The sequence below is a fragment of the Rattus norvegicus genome, chromosome 3, assembly GCF_021556685.1.
Source record: "Rattus norvegicus strain SHRSP/BbbUtx chromosome 3, alternate assembly SHRSP_T2T, whole genome shotgun sequence".
NCBI classification, from domain to species: Eukaryota; Metazoa; Chordata; class Mammalia; order Rodentia; family Muridae; genus Rattus; species Rattus norvegicus.
Window position 1 is genome coordinate 90603951 of NC_141536.1, and position 21048 is coordinate 90624998.

The 21048-nt window shown below is 40.1% G+C and overlaps 1 protein-coding gene across 1 annotated transcript in view; it reads left to right on the plus strand.

The window, feature by feature from the left end:
* The first annotated feature begins 14539 nt into the window (after window positions 1–14539).
* Ccdc73 (coiled-coil domain containing 73) overlaps window positions 14540–21048 on the plus strand; it is a 139376-nt gene continuing 132867 nt past the window's right edge. The window contains exon 1 of the mRNA XM_087655159.1: window positions 14540–14763. The gene's annotated coding sequence lies outside the window, so the exon portion shown is untranslated. The remainder of the gene's footprint in view (window positions 14764–21048) is intronic.

Here is a 21048-nt window from a genome sequence, read left to right on the forward strand (position 1 = left end):
TGTCCTTGATTATTTGACCTTGAATACCTAAGGAGGCCTCACTGAACTTGAGCTTTTAGACATGATGCTTGCTAAGGCTCAGCTTGGAGTTGAATCATCACTGTGTTAAAAAGCCTCTCAACACCCCCATCCCCCAAAAGTCACATCCATTCATCATTTTAATAAAGATATATTCTATTAATTTGGAAAAGCTGGAGACAGTATTAATTTTCCTCCCACGGTCTTAATGAAGAAATAAAGAAACTAATTTCCCATTACCATTCGAGGAGCAAGCCACCCCTTCACAGACTGAGAAATTAATGTAACAGATCCAAACAACTGAACCAGTCTTTCTTCTTGGTCCAATCTAAAGATTTGAGTCTCTTCCATTGTATAAACAAAGTTTTAAAAGTTAACTGAAAATTAACCAAATTTTAAAACTCAAGCATGCTTCATAGTAACATACTTAGGGCAAAATATTCTTAGTTTTCCTGATGTCTGACTCCGTAAAATGTATTGGTGACTTCTTGTGTCTGAAGCACAGCAACCATTACAATCTTTGCTAATTAAAGCCTCCCCAGTTAGTGTAAATTGTATCCATCATGCTTTCTTTTTCAAAACTGTTTGCTGTAGTTTACAAAGAGTAAGTTATTTTATCTTCAAAACATATTAAGCAAAGCCGGTGTGGTTCTCATTATTTAAAAGGCTAAACTATTGGAGGAAGGGGAGATGGCTTAGTTGGTAAAGTGCTTGCCATGAAAACACAAGGACCTGGATTAGAATCTCTGGCATCCACATAAAAAAACAAAAACAAACAAACAAACAAACAAACAAAAACCAGGCCTATAATTCTAGCCCCGAGGAGACAGAAACAGGTGAACTCTTCAAGCTCTATGGCCAGTCAACCTCCTGAAATTGGAGGACTCCAGATATAGTGAGAGACTCTTTAAAAATATGGGGAAGAAGACTGAGGAAATGTTGACCTCTGGCTTCTACACTGAGGTACACACATGAGCATGCATCCCCCCACCCTAACAAATGATTGGAATGAAGTCGTAGATCAGATGGTAGAGGGCTCACCTCACAAGCATGAAGCCCTGGGTTCAATCCCCAGCACTGCATAAAACAAATGTAGTCGTGCTACCTGTATTCCTAGTACTTGGGAGGTGGAGGCAGGGGGCTCAGAAGTTCAAGATCATTTTCAGCTACTAAGAGAGCTTGAGGTCAGCCTATGCTTCATGAGCCTTGAAAAAACGTGGTGGTACACACCTTTAATCCCAGCACTCAGAGGCCAGAGGTAGTTGGATCTCTGAGCTCAAGGCCGATCTGGTCTATAGAGTGAGTTCCAAGACAGTCAGGGCTACACAGAGAAATCCTGCCCTGAAAAAAAAAAATGGAGGGGTTGGGGATTTAGCTCAGTGGTAGAGCGCTTGCCTAGGAAGCGCAAGGCCCTGGGTTCGGTCCCCAGCTCCGAAAAAAAAAAGAACCAAAAAAAAAAAAAAAAAAAAAAACCCAAAACAAAACAAAACAACAACAACAAAAAAAAAAACCCCCAAACCTTTAAAAAAAAAAATGGAGCCAGCAAAATGGCTCAGTAGGTAAAGGTACTCGCCAGCAAGTTTGGTCCCCTGGAAAGCACATGGCGGAAGGTCTTTTAATTGTCCTCTGACCTCCACTCATTCCCCATGGTGCTCACGTGCTCCCCTCTCACAGATACATATATAAAAATGTAATAATAAAATAATTTTAAAAAGTGAAATATCAGGGGTTGGGGATTTAGCTCAGTGGTAGAGCGTTTGCCTAGGAAGCACAAGGCCCTGGGTTCGGTCCCCAGCTCCGAAAAAAAACCAAAAAACAAAAAACAAACAAACAAACAAAAAAACCAAAAAGTGAAATATCAGGCCATGATACTATAGCAATTTCTTGTGAGTGTGAAGATGGACGCCACTGAAGTATATATCCTCCCCTTGTTTTCTCTCCTACTAAGGGCAGTTGCCTGTTAAATACAATGTAGAACCTTAAACCAGGGAGAGGTGACTTCTTTCAGGTTTAGGCAACCAAAGTGCTGTCTTAAACATAGGTGCTTAGGTGCTAAGGGTTCGACATCCAGCCCAGCTCCAAGACAGAGAGGATTTAGGAATCACTTGTACTGGTAAAGGCAGCAAGAGTCTACAGCAGTGTGGGCTATGTGCTGTCTGTCATGTCTGTCATATGTTCCTGCATGACCTATCCTATCACCCCACTCTCTGTCCCTATCCCTTCCAATCTGTCTTTCTGGTAAGGTCTTCTGGATTTTGGCCATGATTCTTAGGCTGCCTCGGCTTATGCCATTTTCTAAATCTCCTCCAGATTTCATATCATTTTTGTGAATTTCCCAATATCTTTTTTTTTTTTTTTGGTTCTTTTTTTCGGAGCTGGGGACTGAACCCAGGGCCTTGCGCTTCCTAGGTAAGCGCTCTACCACTGAGCTAAATCCCCAGCCCCCAATATTCTTTTAATACATCTCTTTTTTGCTTTTCTGGGCCAAAATTGGATTGAATTATGCACACTCCATTCACTATGTGGTTCCTGGGAATCAGGTTGACAAGCATGGTGGTTTTTACATCGTTTCACTTCCTGACCTGGAGTGTCCCTGCTCCTTAAAGTAGAAGAAATTGCTTGTGGCAAGAGTTCCAGGCCAGCCTGAGTATCACAGAGAGACATTACCTCAAAAAAAAAAAAAAATCCAAATACTGTCTGTATAACTTCCATGACATGGATCTTACTCAGACCAAATGTGTTCTACAGTTAAAAGTTGGCCAATTGTGACTGAGGCTCATGCTGATGTCAAGACAGCTGCTGGTTCTTTGCTCCGTCTGTTCTGTGTTGGTTTCACTAAAAAAACCCACAACAATCACATCCAGAAGATGCCCAATGCCCAGCACTAGCAGGTCCGCCAGAACCCAGAGAGGATGTTGGAAATGTAGACCAAGGACCCCATGAAAGTGGATGAACTGAGTTCAGACAGCACCAGGAGAGAGAGGAAAGGTTTGCCAGTCCCTTTGTCCTCTCCACATCTTCCGTAGAAAAGTAAAAATACTGAAGAGACCCAAGTTAGGGCTCAGAAAACTCACGGAGCTCCATGCTGAAGGGAGTAGCTGTGGAAAACCGCCTGCGGGTGAGACAGCTGAAGGAGCTGGTAGATAAAAACCACCAGTGCAAGAGTCTGTTTAAAGTCTAGGGTTTAATATGACAAATAAAAAGTCCTATTTTTAGAAAAAAAGAACTAGAAAGAAAAGAAACCACCAACCAACAAAGCAAAAACAAACAACGAAATGAAACAAACCAACCACACCCCCAAAAGAAAACAAAAATAAACAACAAAATCTCACAAACACAGCCCCCCCAAACAAAAACCTAAAACATTGGGCTGGAGAGATGGCTCAGTGGTTAAGAGCACCCAACTGCTCTTCCAGAGGTCATGAGTTCAATTCCCAGCAACCACATGGTGGCTCACAACCATCTGTAAAGAGATCTGATGCCCTCTTCTGGTGTATCTGAAGACAGCTACGGTGTACTTAGATATATAATAAATAAAAATAAATCTTTAAAAAAATAATAAAAAAAAAACCTAAAACATTGTTGCCTCCTGTGTGTTTGTTATCAAAAACTGGGGAGCCCTACTTGGGATTCTACATGTTTACTGGGAAAATTGAGGACCTCTCTGTGGGTTCCGTGTCTTTTTAATAAAATAATTTAAGAGTGAACCCAGGAGGAAGCTCAAGGGCAATTTTATTAGAGTTAAAAACCAAACCAAACCAAACCAAAACAAACCAAACCAAACCAAAACAAAACAAAGCCAAAAACAAATCAAAAACCAAAATAACAGGACAGGCAAGTTAGAGCATTGACAGCCATCAGGAGGGAGACAGAGAAGAGAAAAAATAGTGCCTTTTGAGATAGGCATGGGCTATCTCACAGGACTGGGAGAAACTTCCAAAGTGTCAGAAAGAACGGGTTCAGGCTGCATCTGGCCAGTTTCTGAAGGAAAGAGAAATTCAGAGCATCCAGCAGGCTTAGCTGTGTAGCAAAGGCGCTGTAAGGAAGGTTGGGGTTTCTGAAAAGGACAAGTACATTATCTCATTAAGTGAATAATTATTCCTCCCATTCTTCTGCATGGCTTCAGAGGAATCAGCTTTCCTAAGGGGTGGTCTCTTGGCCAGGTGATTGACATGCTCAACCTGATTAACTCTTCAGGGAGGAACCAACAGCAGGAAACGTTCTAATCTTTAGGGCAGATCAGAATGTCCAGTCTCCACCCAAGGTCAAATGTAGATTCCATTCAGTTGACCAAGAGGAAATATCCTCAACAGATTCTTGATAACCTCAATGCCCTGTATGACTACTGTAACATTTTCCTCTAAGCATGGAGATTCTAAAATCATTTGGGAGATGGGCTGAAACTAGTGAATAGATATAATCCATCTCCACCTTGAAAATCCAGTGATATAATCTCAATGCTGTTTATCAGACAAGATCAGTGTCAGGGCTGAGTTTCAGTCCTACCCTCATTTATAGTTCTAGGACTCATTCAGGAGGAGAGAAGAAATTACAGCTCCCTCTGGCATTCCTGGCCAGAGAAGCAGGGACATTTCCTGCTTCTGACCATGCAGAACTTCCCTGCAGAGTCTAGCCAATTTCTCCTGTCCTCGATGTCTCTCATTCTTGAGCTTCAGAATGCTTTTATATATTAGCCTCGAACTCCATATGTAACTGGGGATAACCTTAAACTCCTTAAATGACCTGCTTTTACCTCCTAAGTGGTAGGATTGTAGGCAGGCACCAAAATACCTGTCTTTAAAAAATATTGGGAATTGGACCTGGGCTTGTGCATCCCAAGAACTCTGCCTTTTGAGCTGCATCTTCGGCCTGAGAAATTCTCTCTCTCTCTCTCTCTCTCTCTCTCTCTCTCTCTCTCTCTCTCTCTCTCTCACACACACACACACACACACACACTTGTTCTCTCTTGCTCTTAGAGATATATTTAGTTATTTTATGTAGCTGTCTTCAGATACACCAAAAGAGGGCATCCATTACAGATGGTTGTAAGCCACCATGTGGTTGCTGGGAATTGAACTCGGGATGCCTGGAAAAGCAGCAGTCAGTGCTCTTAACCACTGAGCCAACTTTCCAGTCCCAATTTTTCTTTTAAAAATATTATATTTTTATTTTACATTCTATGCCTCTATGTGCATATTTGTGTGGGTGTGTACATGTGAGTGTAGGTTCCTGCAGAGGCCAGAAGAGGGCATCACATCCCCTGGAGCTGGAGTTACAGGAAATGGGAGCTGACCAGTTATAGTCCTTCCTCCAGCTCCAAGGAGACTTTCTTCTTTGCATATCATTCTTTATTACAGGGGTAAGTACCAGGATTGAATGGTGCCTTTTTACAATTTTCCCTGTCTGGACCCTCCCATGCTAGACCTACCACGTGAGAATTCTCAAGCCTCACACCTGTTCCTCTTGGGCTCTGGTTGGCCTATCCGTGACCTCCAGGAAATTCACTCACTTTTCAGACTTTCTGGGCAGCTCTGTGACTTGGACTTTGTGCAGTTAATTAATTTGGAAAAGTCTCCTTAGAAGACTAGAGGTTTTTGTTTCTACTTGTTACTCCTCTATGTTAGCAAACGGATCAGAAACAAAATGTTATTTTAAGAGGTTTTAGTGCAATAAACACATCTACAATTAGTTGTAGAAATAAGCTTGCATTTAAAAACTCTTTCTGATGTCATCCTCACAGCATGGATACTATACACAGCAGTCAGGGGATTTATAGAGGGCAACATGATGTGAACATTTATTGTGTTAGGTTTAATCAGTAATCCAACCGTGAGCAAGCACAGATGGACGTTGTACATTTCCAATGAGCTTATTTGACTCTGGGAAGGGTGTTTGAACATTGTGACCTTCTGAGTTTATATTCTTTTTTTTTTTTTATTAACTTGAGTATTTCTTATATACACTGAGTTTATATTCTTTATTCTCCCTTTTGGCTGTGGTATAGGAGTTTGAACTGAGATTTTGTTTCCTTCTGACTCTAAAATCTTTGGTGTTACAGTTGAGTGCAGATCATGAGCCTGACGCTGGTCAGGTCTCCTGACTCCAACCGATTGGTACTTGGTGGCACAGGTAGCCAGGGGTAAGGTGGAAAGTACGAGAAGGTGGGAAATGAGAAGCGATGCTATGGTTTTTCTCCATTGTGTTCCAGGACTTCCTTGCTACGTCCTGGAGTGAAGCTGCTAACTTACTCCTGATGGGTGTTTTAAATTATTGTTACTGTTATTGTGTGTATGTTTGTGTGATATGGTTGTGTGCATGTGTGTGCTAGCGTGTGTTCTAGGTGACATTCCAGGGTCCCCATCAGGTGTTTTACATTCCATTCAGCTAGAATCTGATTTTGCATGCTACATGAATCAGGCTTGATAAACTACCTCACAGTGGCTTTGTACTTATGTGTTGTGCTTAAGTGAGACTCGCACTTTGGATTTAGTTTCCCGCACCTGATTTGACCTACCGAACCCCGGGAACAGAGGAGCCGGCAAATATTCCAGGCACTTTAGAGCAGTGTAAGTTTTAAGGGGTCTTTCAACCTTTTCCTTCTCATGTGTAATTCCTACTAATGTCACAGAGATTTATTGTGGCTGAAAGAGAGTCTGTCCTTGAACAGTCGGTGAGTAGTGCTTTGCTGTAAAATGGTACTGCATTTTTATAAACATCATGTAGGAGTTAAAATCATTCGAAGACAAACAAATAAAGTGTTGAGGAGATATTTCCTCACTCTACTCAGGCTGAGGAAGAGGATCACCTTTTTTTTTTCCCCCATAAAAGGCTCTGTATGGGGGCTGGGGATTTAGCTCAGTGGTAGAGCGCTTGCCTAGGAAGCGCAAGGCCCTGGGTTCGGTCCCCAGCTCCGGGGAAAAAAAAGTACTAAAAAAAAAAAAAAAAAAAAAAAAGGCTCTGTATGGGGCTGGAGAGATGGATGGTTCGGTGGTTAAGAGCACTGGCTGCGGGGTTGGGGATTTAGCTCAGCGGTAGAGCGCAAGGCCCTGGGTTCGGTCCCCAGCTCCGAAAAAAAGAAAAAGAAAAAAAAAAAAAAAGAGCACTGACTGCTCACTTTCCTTGATCTGGGTTTGACTCCCAACACTCACATGACAGCACAGAACTACCTATAACTCCAGTCCCTCTCAAGGGAGCTGATACCCTCCTCTGGCCTTCCTGGGTGCCAAAGGTATATGTCGTGTGCATGCATACATGCAGGCAAAACATCCAACAACAGAAAATAAAATGGAAAAAAAAGCTTCCGCATATTTGCACTGCTGTGTCTCGATACCAATGATAGAACCGCCTTTTTTTTTTTCTGGGTGGTTTTGTTCTTTGATGCTTTTTACTGTATCCACTCCTCTCTTCAACAGTTGGAGCAATGGGGAGAGGGCGAGCCTCCTAAATCAATCAGGTGCTTCATCTACATTATGTAACTAATATTCAAGGAAGAAGAGATCATCTGGCCAGGGGTGAGCACCCATGAGTGTTGCATGCGTTAGTCTAAGTGGAGGCTCTTTTTCGTGTGAAAGCAAGTATCTAGTAGGAAATGAATATCCTCACTCCATTCATCAAAGATATTCAGACAGGGCTCAAGTAAAGGCCTTGCTTTTGAGGTTGTGGTCTATCTCTTTATTCGAAGTATGATGAAGGGAAAGAGGGAGAGAATATGGGAGGTTCAGTACAAGCTGTGCCCTTTCTGGGAAAATCTGTAACTAAGTGAACAGCATGATAATTCAGTATTTGAACACCCAGGCAAAAGGTAGGATCAACAGGATGTGAATGCAGATAGAGCTAATTCCAACCCCCAGCCCTCCCTAGTATTTCTTTTTAAATTATCATCATCATCACCACCACCACCACCACCACCACCACCACCACCATCATCATCACCATCAATATTGCTACTGTTATTTTGTTTCATGCATATGAGTGCTTTGTTTGAATATATGTCTGGGGGGCCACATGTGTGCCTGGTAACCTTAGAGACCAGAAGAAGGTGTTAGCTCCCCCAGGAACTGTAGTTACAGTGACTGAAAATTGCCATGTGGATGCTGGGAATAGAAGCTGGGTCATCTGGAAGAGCAGCCAGTGCTCTTAACCACTGAGCCATCTCTCCAGCCCTTCCCTGGTGTTCTAACCAGTTCTAATTAGTAAAGAAAACTCCTGAGCATAAAGGGAAAGGTACTGGCAATGTCAGTCTTTAATCCAACAAGACCACAAGCTTAGGGTCACATATTAGAATTATGAGAGGCAGTCTTGTTTAGCTGTTTAATTTTCAAATATAAAACTCCATGGCATCATGCCTCATTATATTACCTAGGCTGATTAATTCATGTACACTGCTTCATCATGGCAATATCCGGTAGTTACGATTTTCTGATTCTTATTATTTTATTATTATTATTATTATTATTATTATTATTATTATTATCATTTTTAACCTTTAGTTTTTATTTATTCCATGTATGACTGCTCTGCTGCATGTAAACATGCAACATCTGGAGTCTACTGTCTGCCTTCCTGTGGCCTGAAGCAATATATTTCCTAATTGATTAACTCAACTTAGATAGAGTTTTTCTGCTATCTGTAGTAAAGACAAAAACACCCTAATAATAATTAAAATTTCACCCCTAAAATGTTGAATTAAAGTTTTTTTTACTTCATTAAATGGAAACCCCACCAAGCCATCTTAGAACCCATTATTTCACTTTCCTTTACTTACTCCATCCAAAATCTATGAGGAAGACCTGAAACTTGGGGATGCCTAAGAGAGAGACCTGTCTTATCACTGTGACGTTTTCTGGTTAACTGGAAGATTGATGTTGTTATTAAAACACCAGTAAGGAAGTCAGAATGAGGGTTTAGTTCAGAAAATTGTTGCTACTTTTCTATATACTTGTTAATTTTCATTAGAATTTATTCTCTTTACTTCTTTGTTTCTTGTGTGTATGTGTCTGTATGCTCGTAGAAGTGTATGTGTGTGCATGAAGAAGTCAGTTCCCGCCTTATATCATGTGGGTCCCTGGGATCAAACTTCCGTTGTTAATGTTGGTGGCTGGCACTTTATGCAGTGAGTCTTCTCGTTGCTCCTTTGTTAACTTTGACTTAGAAGTTCAAGCAAATAGAACACCAACAAAGATGGATCATTATGCTAAGGGGAAAAAGCCAAAGTCTGAGGAAGGATCTAGAAGAGTAAAGTAATATGAAGAACAATTCTGTCTTAGTCATTATTCTATTGCTATGAAGAGGCAACATAGCCAAGGCAACTCTTATAAAAGAAATCATTTAACTGGGCTTTCTTGGAGTTTCTCTGAAACTCATCATCATCATCATCATCATCATCATCATCATCATCATCATCATCATCATCATCACCATATCATCGTGACAGCAGGCAGACACAGTACTGGAGGAGTAGCTGAGAGCTATGTCCTGATCCACAAGCAGAGAGAGCAGGCATGAATCTAGTATGGACTTTTGGAACCTCAAAGCCTACCCCAGTTGTTGCGATAAAAATAAAAAAATGGTGGAACTGGTTCCCATGAGTTCTCACTTCAGCTGTTTCTCTGCCTGCTGCTTTCACACACTGTCCCCTTGACGGTTGTTACCATGCCTGACGTACACGTTGTGTTCCATGGGCCATTCTAGCTAGCATTCTATAGCCTAGCACAGCTTCCAGAACTGAGACAGGTTGTCTCTGCCTGCTGGAAACTTTGCTCACATGCCCTGTAGCCCAGTAAAATCAAAGCTCTAGAAACTTGTAATTTAATAGTTAGATTTATATGTTAAATTCTCAATCCACAATACATCCACACAATAAATTCACTGCCAATTAAAAAGATAGAAACCACCCACCTAGACAGGATAAAATTGACCTAGTCCACCTGGATCTGGATCATCCTGTTCTGTCATCTCCATCTTGATTTTTTTTCTTTCCCTCCTCCTCTCTCCTTCCTAGACTTTCCCGCCTACCCTTCCTTCTCATCTAATGATAGGCTTTGCCTTATTCTGGACCTTCCTTGCTGCATAATGACATCATTCTACACCCAGTGACTTATGTCCTCCAACAAGGCCACGCCTCCTAATCCTTCTAATCCTTTCAATCAAGTTCCACTCCTTGGTAACTAAACAATCAAATATATGACTACAGGGGTCCATTCTTATCCACACCACCACATTTTGATATTCTTAAGAGAGTTAAAAAATTTAATTATGTGCATATTCATGTGTGCATGTGCACACAAATACAGGTTTCTAAGGAGGCCAGAGTGTTAGAATTACAGGTGGTAGTTGACTACCCAATATGGATGCTCTTACCTGCTGAAGCATCTTTAGCCCCACTTTTCATGTTTTTTTCATGAATAATATATATGTAATCAATAAATTATACATTCACAGTAGAACCTCTTTCATATATAGCTCATAATTTAGATAATGTCTTAGATTCCTCCATGGTATCTCCATGGTATGATGACATGTTAGATACATCAGAGTGAAATGTCAACAAATTTAGTTTTTTGATTTTTGGAGAGATTTCAACCACAGTTGATACTAGTTGTTACATGAAAGGTTGTGAATTATAAGTAACTTTTACTTCAGTTCCTTATCTATAAGTATTTACTAAACAGGAGTTATGTGTCAAGCACTGGGCTGTGTTATAGACACAAAATTACTGAGACTCAATCTCTGATTGCCAGGCTTGGAGGTGTGTGCCTATAGTCGCAGCAACTTAGGAGCCTGAGGTAAGATGATTAATTGGAACTAGGTATTTATTTCTATTATTGACAATATGCAAGGACCATCCCCAACTCTACCAAGAAAAAAAAAGAAAAGAAAAGCAAAGAAAAGAAAGAAAGAAAGAAAAAGAAAGAGAGGAGAGAGAAAAATTGAACTTGGTCTACAAGCATAAACATAAGTAATTATAATGAAGGGTGTTACAGTTGTGTAATTGTAACAAGCTTCAGTACATGTTTTCACTGCCATGTGTAGGTAGGCTGTAGAAACCTGTTCCTTTACTTTGTATAGATACTATCTCTTGTTATTTTCTTAGGGAGTCATTGTGTTTATTCACAACACATTCTAACTATGTAGGATGTGAAAACTGTGATCTGAGAGAGACTAACTAGTTTGGGAGACATATAAATATGATCACTCCCTTTATTACATCAAATAAAAGCAACATACTTCATCCTTTGACAATTATGGTAAGAACTAGATTAAGGTAGTGTGAGACTTTAATCTATACCAAGTGCAAAAATAAGCCCGCATTATAACCAATATTCACTCTGTATTTGTAAAAAAAATCCATTTTGCCATTAAGAAAGCTCTTAATTGGGGCTGGGGATTTAGCTCAGTGGTAGAGCGCTTACCTAGGAAGCGCAAAGCCCTGGGTTCGGTCCCCAGCTCCGAAAAAAAAAGAACCAAAAAAAAAAAAAAAAAAAGAAAGCTCTTAATTGCATATATGTAAGACTTCATTAATTTGATTAGGTAAAACAGGACAGGAAACAAAGAGGGAAGGACACCAAAACGATGAAGAACTCTCATCATCTGGATGTGGGTTTAGGTAGAGTTAAAAATATTTTGTATTTATTAACTGGGCACAGTGGCATATAGCCTTTAGTCTCAACACTCAGGAGATAAAGGAAGGTGGATCTCTGTGAGTTTGAGGCCAGCCTGATCTATATAGTGATCTATATACATCAGCCAAGACACATAGCAAGATGCTGTGTCTTGAAGATTTTAGTGGTGTGTGTGTGTGTGTGTGTGTGTGTGTGTGTGTGTGTGTGTGTATAACTGATATATATGTGAGCCCAATATAGACATCAGAGAACAGATTTTTGGAGTAAGCTATCTCCTACCTTTAGATAGGGGATCATTACCTGATAAGACAACTCACCTATCTCTTCGATTCTTTTTATGAAATAAGGTCTTGCTATACAGACTAGATCCTTCTAACTCAGTCTTCTCAGTGCTGGGATTATAGGTTTGTACCAACAAGCCTAATTAGGCTTTGATCTGGATGGCTTTGTGGACACCAAAAATATGTTCCTGCCCTGACTTCCTTCAATGTAAACAATGATGTAAAAGTGTAAGTCAAATACACCCTTTTCTTCCCAACTTATGTTTGGTCATGGTGTTTCATGATCGCAATAGTAACCCTTACTAAGACAAGGGGGTAGGAGGATCCTTGGAACTGGAGTTATGGATGGTTGTGAGCCACCATGTGGTTGCTGGGATTTGAACTCAGGACCTCTGAAAGAGTAGTGAGTGCTCTTAACCACTGAGCCATCTCTTCAGCCTTGAGTTATTTGATTGAAGTTTTAGCTTGCCTCTCAACTTGGATAGTTTTATGAGATACAAACAAGAATAAAGCAGAATTGTTATAACAAAGACTAGCAAGCTTCTTTGTTGGCATTGCTAAGCTAACATCAAGCTATTTAAATATTCTTTGCAGCAGGAATAATTGTGCTCATTTGTCACAATTATTGACTGAGAAAATACAGTTTATCCCATGTTATAACTTGTTAAGTTTGATTTGTTATTCCCTGAGAAGCTATAAGGACATCTGTCTTCTGTGTTCACTCATTGAATATAAAAGAAAAAATTCAAACATGGTTTAAGGCAAGTACAAATAGTCATAAGTTGAGAATTTAAAGTTTGGAGAGCAGGAAGCTAGCTTACAGCACTCAGACATGGTATCTTGGAAATAGTCTGGAGAAACATGGATAGAAGTTATTAGAAGCGATGGGAGTAGTCAGACATTTCTACATTTGATAGCAATATGAAACAGAATTTTACAAAGCAGGAGAAAAAATCCAGAGTTTATCCCAGAGGAATTGGCTCAGTTTGGGGGTGTTGCAAGGTTACCAGAAAGGAACCAACTCCAGATACCAACAGGGAGCTACCACTAAAGATAGATAATCTCATAGGCCAGAGAGAAGGCTTAGCATTAAAAAGAATGCCGTACCCTTCCAGAGGATTCAAGGTCAACTTCCAGTGCCCATGTTGGATGACTTAAACCACCGGTAACTCTAGCCCTAGTGTTTTTGGCATTATTTTGTGTATACGAGTGTTTTGACCTGTATATATATTTGTGTACCCTGTGCATGTCTGATGTCCACTGAAGTTAGAAGTGTGGATGTCCTGGGATTGGAGGAGTTAACAGACAACTTTGGGCTGCTATGTGGATGCTGGGAATTGAACTCTGGTTCTCTGCAAGAGCAACAGTGCTCTTAACCACCTGAGCCAACACTCCAGCTTCAATATTTGTTTTTATTTTTAATTATGTGTGCATATGTATGCAAATTAGGGCAAGTGCCTGGGAAGGCCAGAAACATGGAATCTCCCGGGCACTCAAATTACAGCTGCTTGCAAGCCACTGCATGTGGAATTGAAGTCAGATCTGCAAAAGTAGTATGTGCCCTTAACCACTGAGTCATTTTTTTCTGACTCCTAAATATGTTTTAGTAATAGTATGGTTAGACATTTAAGATCAGAGTTCTTTCAGATTTTGGTAGAATGGACAAGCTCTGTAGGCCTGGAACATACTTTATTAATAGTTGTATGGAATAAATTCTCAACAGTGAATTATATTGTTAGGTTCAGAATAGAAAAGAGGTGCAATCATCAGTATGATTAGAATTTCTTTTTCTTTAAAGTTAAAAATTATCTATGTCCCTCCCTCCCTCCTTCCTTCTCTTTCTCCCTTTCTTATCCCTTCTTTTCTTCTTCCCCATCATTGTTTCCTGTCTTGTTCTCCCAGGCACAGGAAGAGGTAAGAGGACAACTTGTAATAGATTTCTAAGAGGTCATCAGGTCTGGCAGCAGGTGACTTCACCCGCAAAGCCATCATGTTGCTACCTACATTTCTCCTCCTATTTAGTATTTCACTTAAAAAACAAATAAAAAACAACATTGTCTTCTCGAGGAATAACACATTTATGCACATCAAACACATAAAGCATCCCAAGTCATAAGGTATTAAACGGCTAGGCACCCCTTTCCTATTCTCACAGCGTTCATTGTTCCTAATAAATAACTGTTTTTTGCTTGTTTGTTTTTAAATCGTCCCGAAGACTGTTTAAAATGATATAGCAGGGCATGGCAGCATAGTTATTTAATTCCAGCACTTTGGATGCAGGGATAGGTAGGAGCATCTCTGTGAGTTTCAGGCCAGCCAAGGCTACATAGTAAGACACTGTCCTACCCCGTTCTCTGCCCCCAAATAATACTGGGGGCAGTTGTGACACATAATTTATTCCCAGTACTCGGGAGGCAGAGGCAGGCAGATCTCTGTTTTTGAGGGCAGCCTGGCTTACAGAGTGAGTTCCACAACAGCCAGGGATACAGGGCTACAAAGAAAAACAACAAACAAACAAAGGGCTAATATAGTCCTCTCCAGGTCCTTAAAGGTGGCGGCTCAATTGCAGACTGAAAACCGGAAGCACCTTTGGGTAGGAAAAGATGACCCGGAAATGCTGAGTACTAAGCGGTCTTCCCTGAGGTAACTCAACTTCCGTGCTGAGCGCTGTTTAGGAAGTCGCTCTAACACTTCCACCCAGTGTTATTATAAAGGTTGCCCTGGAGCTCAGGTGTCCCACCAAATCCTCATGCTGACTTCTCCGGGCCTGGTCGTCCTTGAGTCTCCTGTCAGGTGTTCCTAGAATCTTCCGCCACGAGACGCACCACCCATCAGGTTTACTGGTTGGTAATATGATTCTTGCGTTTTCTTAATAGGGTTGTGTGCTTTAGGGTGTTTGGTTTTGTTTGAACCCATTTTTACATTATGAACACAGCGTTATAGTGTTGGACACACTTGTCAAAAGTTTTAATGAAGTCGGCTGGTCAGAATTTTGTCACATTTAAAAAACCCAGTGAATTGGTGGGTATTTACAGAACAGTTCGAGCATAGGGCAAAAATTATAACTTCAAGTCATGGAAGTATGTAAATATTCAAGGAAATTTTTAGATTTTCCATTATTCCTCTGGTAATTTTATTCTGTTAGATTTTGAGTTTTCAGACAAGGTCTTGATTTGTAGTGCAGGAGGACGTCCAACTCTTTTATCCTCCTGCTTAGCTTCGGAATGCAGGGATTTGACAATATTATTCATTCTTCACGTGTGCTTTTTAAAGACAGATTTAAATGGAAATCTGCTGGGAATAAAATTTCTGTCTTCGGCCCCGCAGTGGTGGCGCACATCTTTAATCCCAGCGCTCAGGAGGCAAAGGCAGGTAGATGTATGTTCGAGGCCTGGTCTACAGGGTAGTTCAAGGACAGCCAAGGCTATCCAGAGATCCTATCTCAAACAACAACAAAGAAAAACAACACCCCCCAACCCGAAACCAAAAAAAAAGTCACAACAAAACAAAACAAACAAACAAATAAAACTGCTTTCTTAATCCCTATGATGCCAAATTGAATTTTGGGTTTAAATTATTCATACATTATCTCGATCTTCTACCTTACGTTGAATTTTTAAGAAAAAGTGAGTGAACTGTCAAAGAGTTTAAGGGAACTCGTATTAATTGCCTTCTGTTTTGACCATGTGGAGTCCATTAAGAGTCATCCATATAGAGAGGGATTGGACTTCGATAATATTTGACTATTTCCTCTTTTGTCATAGTTGTGACAAATGTCTATGACTACCTTTGCTTTATATCTTAAGGAGAAAAGAAACATGAGCCTCAAAATCAGCAAACATTGTGTTGTATAGTAGAACATACTCTCTAATCCATAACAGCTCTTCAGCCAGTTTGACTATTGACAATACTCCTTGGTTTATGGGTTGGTCTGAGGTTGTTAATGTATTTTTGGAAAATCAATTATATAATTGGATGACTTTTGAGGTGTGTTTTCATGACTCGAGAGTCTGTGTAATTACTGTGTTGGTTTTTAAATCATAGCGTCCACCAGGCGGCAGCATGGTGTTTTCAGTTTCTTGAGCTCAGCGCTTCATGAGCAGACTGATGCTGTGCTAGTGTCAATGTGACAGTAATGAATATTGATCATATGCTGAGTGCTTCTTACCATGCCATGACCTGACCAAAGGATTATGTATGCACATTTCTCAATCATTAAAGTTCTGGGCCCCAGGACATTGCTTTTTATTCTCCTTATACCACATAAGGAAAAAGATTAAATAACAACAAAGACCATTTATTGGCACTTCATTGCCAGTGAATGACAGCCAGAATCGGAACTTGTGTGCTTAAGCACTGCTCATGCTAACCTAACTAAAGCTGTCAGGTGTGCCCAAATTCCTAAGGCCCACACTCAATATATAAGAAACCTGACTGGTACAAACATTTAAACTTATTTGTACAAATGTCATTTTGCAGAACACTTTAAGCAGTTTGCAGAAATTCATAGAAGTGTATAAATATCCAGCAAAAGTTCTAGATCTTTTTCCTGAATCTTCTGACAATTCCTTTATTTTTTGTTTTGTTTTGTTTTTGAACCAAGTGTGAAGTAAGCATTGTTTAATGTATCCCAAGACAGTTATGTGTTCCAAGGAGCATTAATCCTGTGAGATGCTTCATCAAAAGTCCTGGGAAATTCACCAAAGGCTCTAAGATGTCCTCCAGTAAACAAACATAATAATTCAACTTCTTATTAAACTCACTGTTCTCTTAAATGTTGTAGATTACAGCTCATAAATATATTTCAGGATTGGGCACGGTGGAGCACGCCTTTAATTCTGGGAGGTGAATTTCTACCTGGTGAGCTCCAGGACGAGGATGTAGAGAGACCCTGTCTCACTGGATGAATGAATGAACACATTTTAGGGCCAGGCTTGGTAACACAGCGTGCCTGCTGTCTCCACAGTCTGAGGCACGAGGACCTGGAGCTCAAGGCCAGTTCTGCTGCATACGGAGTTTGAGGCTGTCCTACATTAGATCTTGTGACAAGAAAGAAAAAGAAGAACCATTAGAGGTTGGGGGCTTAGCAGACCTCTTTATATGCAGACCACTGTTTCTGTTTTATTTTTGTAGTCCAGTACTTAATTAAGAAGTTTGATCAAGGCCTATTACATGTATGTATGTATGTATGTATGTATGTATGTATGTATGTATGTATTTTTTACCAGAGCACAAAACTACTTTTATTTACTCTCCATTAGTTTAAATCTGGGATGGGTACAGCATCACACGGATTCTGTGTCCAATGGCCTTTGCAGGAAGGTTGTTTCGGAATTTTGCACAGACCACACCACTGTTTCCAGGGGTCTGAGTTACTTTTCCTCAGCCCACTCTGGTTTTGTTTGGTTTGCCCCCAGGAGTCACTGTATTGGTTTTTTGCTTTGCACACATAAGCACACCTCTTGCCTAAGTAGAACTCAGTTTCATCTTTCATAAACACCTTCAAGTTTAAGAAGAGCCATGTCCTCTCTTTGGTTCTGGAGGCCTCGCTTGCAGCCACAGACCACAGCCTTCCAGACATACCTGCTTTTTTTTTTTTTTTTTAGAAGTCCTGTTCCCAGCAGGCCTCCAAAGGCGCCAAGATGGTGGAAAGAGCGCATTGATTAATTTTTATTTTGTGTGTGGGTGTTTTGCCTGCATATGTCTGTGTACCATGTTTGTGCTTGAAACCAGTGAGCCATCTCTCTCGCCCCCCACACTGATTTCTTGACTTATGAATGGATCATACCCTGCAGTTTTACTGCACTGGAGGGTTCTGGGTTTTTTGTTTTGTTTTGTTTGGTTGGTTTTGGTTTTGTGTGTGTGTGTGTGTGTGTGTGTGTGTGTGTGTGTGTGTGTGTGTAGAATTTATTAATGGAACATGTTGGAAAATGTATAAAGGACTACAGTTGAAGGAAGTGAATGATAGTATGGTTGATACTTTTTTGACACATTTTCTGTTAGTTGTGGTAATAGGTGAAAACAATGTTATTTAGTGGGAAAGTATTCTGTATAATCAACTTAGGCCAATAGTGAAACAAAATCGAACTGTTTTGTAACTAGAATTCTCACAGTATTGGCTTAGGAACTTACAGTACCTTTAGCAGTTTAGCTCATGCTTCGTATGATCCTTGTATGGAGAAAGCTTTCATTTCCTTCATATCTGTACAGTCTCAGACTTTATGTTTATTTTTAAATTTCTAAAATTCGTGTCAAAGCTCTGCCCCTCATAAAACTTGCAAGTGTAATTTTTCAACACTCTCAATGATTTTTTATAATTTTTGTAACACATTAATTTAAATCTTTATCAAATATCTAGTGTTTTCAAGATTTGTTTCCCACTTAGAACTGAATAAACCTTTGAAAATTAGCTAGTGAAAGATAACATTATGAAGTTATAAATTAATAGAATAAGAGAATTTTATAGTGTAGGTGGTAAGAAAATGGGTATATGCAAGGTGCTAATAAAATGATCTGGATTATTAGGTGTAGCTTGGTAAACAAGAAGTTGTTGTGTGATGCCTTCATAAGAAAAGCTTCACAGAAGAGGGCTGGAGGGATGGCTCACCCATTGAAAGCACTTGCTGCCCTTTCAGAGGACCAGGGTTTGGTTCCCAGCACCAATGTCAGAAGGCTCAAAATTTCCTGTAACTCCAGCTCCAGAGGATCTCATGATTCCTCTGCCTTCTTAAGGAACACACACAATTATGGCATATTCATATTTACACATAAGTAAATAAGTATATACATGTAAAATTTTATTTTTGTTTTTGCGACAGCCTTATTTCCATACTTAAAGTATTTCTTTCACATTTGCCTTTACTTATTCTCATTTCTCCTATAAAGTAAACTTGGCTAAGGTTTCATTTTACTAATGCTATGGCTTTTAGGATTTTAAGCCTCAGCCTAGACTTCACCTCCTTCTCTAAATCTTGATTTTCCAGTGCTGGACTTTGATGTTCTTTCCTTGTGCTACTATAACAGCACAGACCTGTGGATCTTTACCATTATACACGATCTATTTTTTGTTGTCATTATTATTTATTTTGGTTTTCTGAGGCAGGGTTTCTCTGTGTAGCCCTGGCTGTCCTAGAACTTGCTCTGCTCTGTAGACCATGCTGGCCTTGACCTCACAGAAATCTGCCTGTCTCTGCCTCCTGAGTTCTGGGATTAAAGATGTACGCCATCACAGTCCAGCTTCATTTAACATTTTTTATTAGAATTTCTTGAAGAAATGTAAGCCTGCTTGCCTATTTGCCTGCTTGCTTGTTTATTTTTAGACTAGGTTTTGATGTTTAGCTTAGGCAGGCCTCAAATTCTCCATGTAACTCAGGTTAGTCTCGAATTCAGGATCCCTCTGCCTCAGTCTCCTGAGTGGCAGATTCTGGGATTACAGACTTTTCCCATTAAATTCAACTTCTGTTTTTTTTTTTTTTTGTTTATGTTTTTAGTTTTAGTATTTTATTTTTCATGTAAGTTTATTTGCCTGTATGTATGTATGTATGTATACCATGTGTGTGCCTTCAGAGGTGAGAAGAAAGTGTTAGATCCCCTGGAACTGGAGATATAGGTGTTTGCGAGCCACCACGTGGGTGCCGAGAACTGAACTTGGTTCTTCTGGAAGAGCAGCCAGTGCACTTAATCTCTGAGCCATCTTTGGTCCCTGAATGAATTATTTTTTCTTTGTTTCCATTATTTGCTTATATTAATACTTTAGGGTTTAAGATTATCCTTAGTTCAGGCTTTTGAAGTTTTAAGATTAGGTTTAGGGCCAGTCATGGTGGTGCATGCCTTTAATCCCAGCACTCTGAAGGCAGATGCAGATGGATCTCTGTGAGTTCGAGGTCAGCCTTGTCTAGCACAGCCAGGACCCCACAGAGCCCCTAGCTTCCAAAGCAGCTTGGCTAGGTTTACACTGAGTTTTATGATCTATTCTGTTTTGGATTTCAGTGATACCGGAATTTTGGAGTTTTTAGCTTCTCTCTCTACTTGCTAAGGAAGGGAAATGTACATCCCCCACTATGCCCACAAAGCTCAGCATTCATTTATATTCCTCTAGACGCTTGTTAGATCTTGTTTCTTTGATTATTCTCCTTTGCTTTTTTAAGAATTATTTATTTATTTTATGTATATGAGTACATTGTAGCTGTCTTCAGACACACCAGAAGAGGGCATCAGATCTCATTACAGATGGTTGTGAGCCACCATGTGGTTGCTGGGAATTGAACTGAGGACCTCTGGAAGAGCTGCCAGTGCTCTTAACCTCTGAGCCACTCTCCAGCCCCTCCTTCTTGTTTTTTCTTTTTTTCTTTTTTTCTTTTTTCATTTTTTTTTTTGGAGCTGGGGACCGAACCCAGGGCCTTGCGCTTGCTAGGCAAGCGCTCTACCACTGAGCTAAATCCCCAACCCCTCCTTCTTGTTTTTAATTGTGTGATATTTACTGATTCTTTTTACAAGACATAAATAGTTGAGTTTCTGTTTTTTCCTCTCTCTCTCTCTCTCTCTCTCTCTCTCCTCTTGATTACTTACAACCTTAAACCTCTTCCTTGTATCTCACATTTTTATGTCTCATTTTGTAAAATAATTACCAATGGCCTGAATTCTCCAAATAAATGTTAGTTAACAGTACGTTTCTATCCTTCAGACAAATTTGATTCCTTTCTCCCTATGTCTGTGTGAAAATCTTTCTGCAAGAAATATTTCTTGAAATCTTTTGTGGTCTAAAGTCTCTTTTCCATAACTTAGTAAACCAGAACTTTGTGTCTCCAGTGACAGTCACATCTAATCTAATTTGATGTCCTATTTATAATTAGTTTTTACAATAAGACAGTATGTTCACAGGCACACAATAAAAAGTATAAACGTACTGGGCCACCTTCATTTTACAGATGAGGCGATTGAGGTGGGGAGCACTGGGTCTCTGGATAGAGTTAGTGCCCTTCTCTTGTTAACTTGTTTACCTACTCTGCCTTTACTTGGGTTCCCCCCCCCACCTCCTCCTCCCCTTCCTCCTCCTCTTCTTCCTCTTCCTCTTCTTCCTGTTCTTCCTCTTCTTCTTCCACATCCTCTTCCTCCTCTTCATCTCCCTC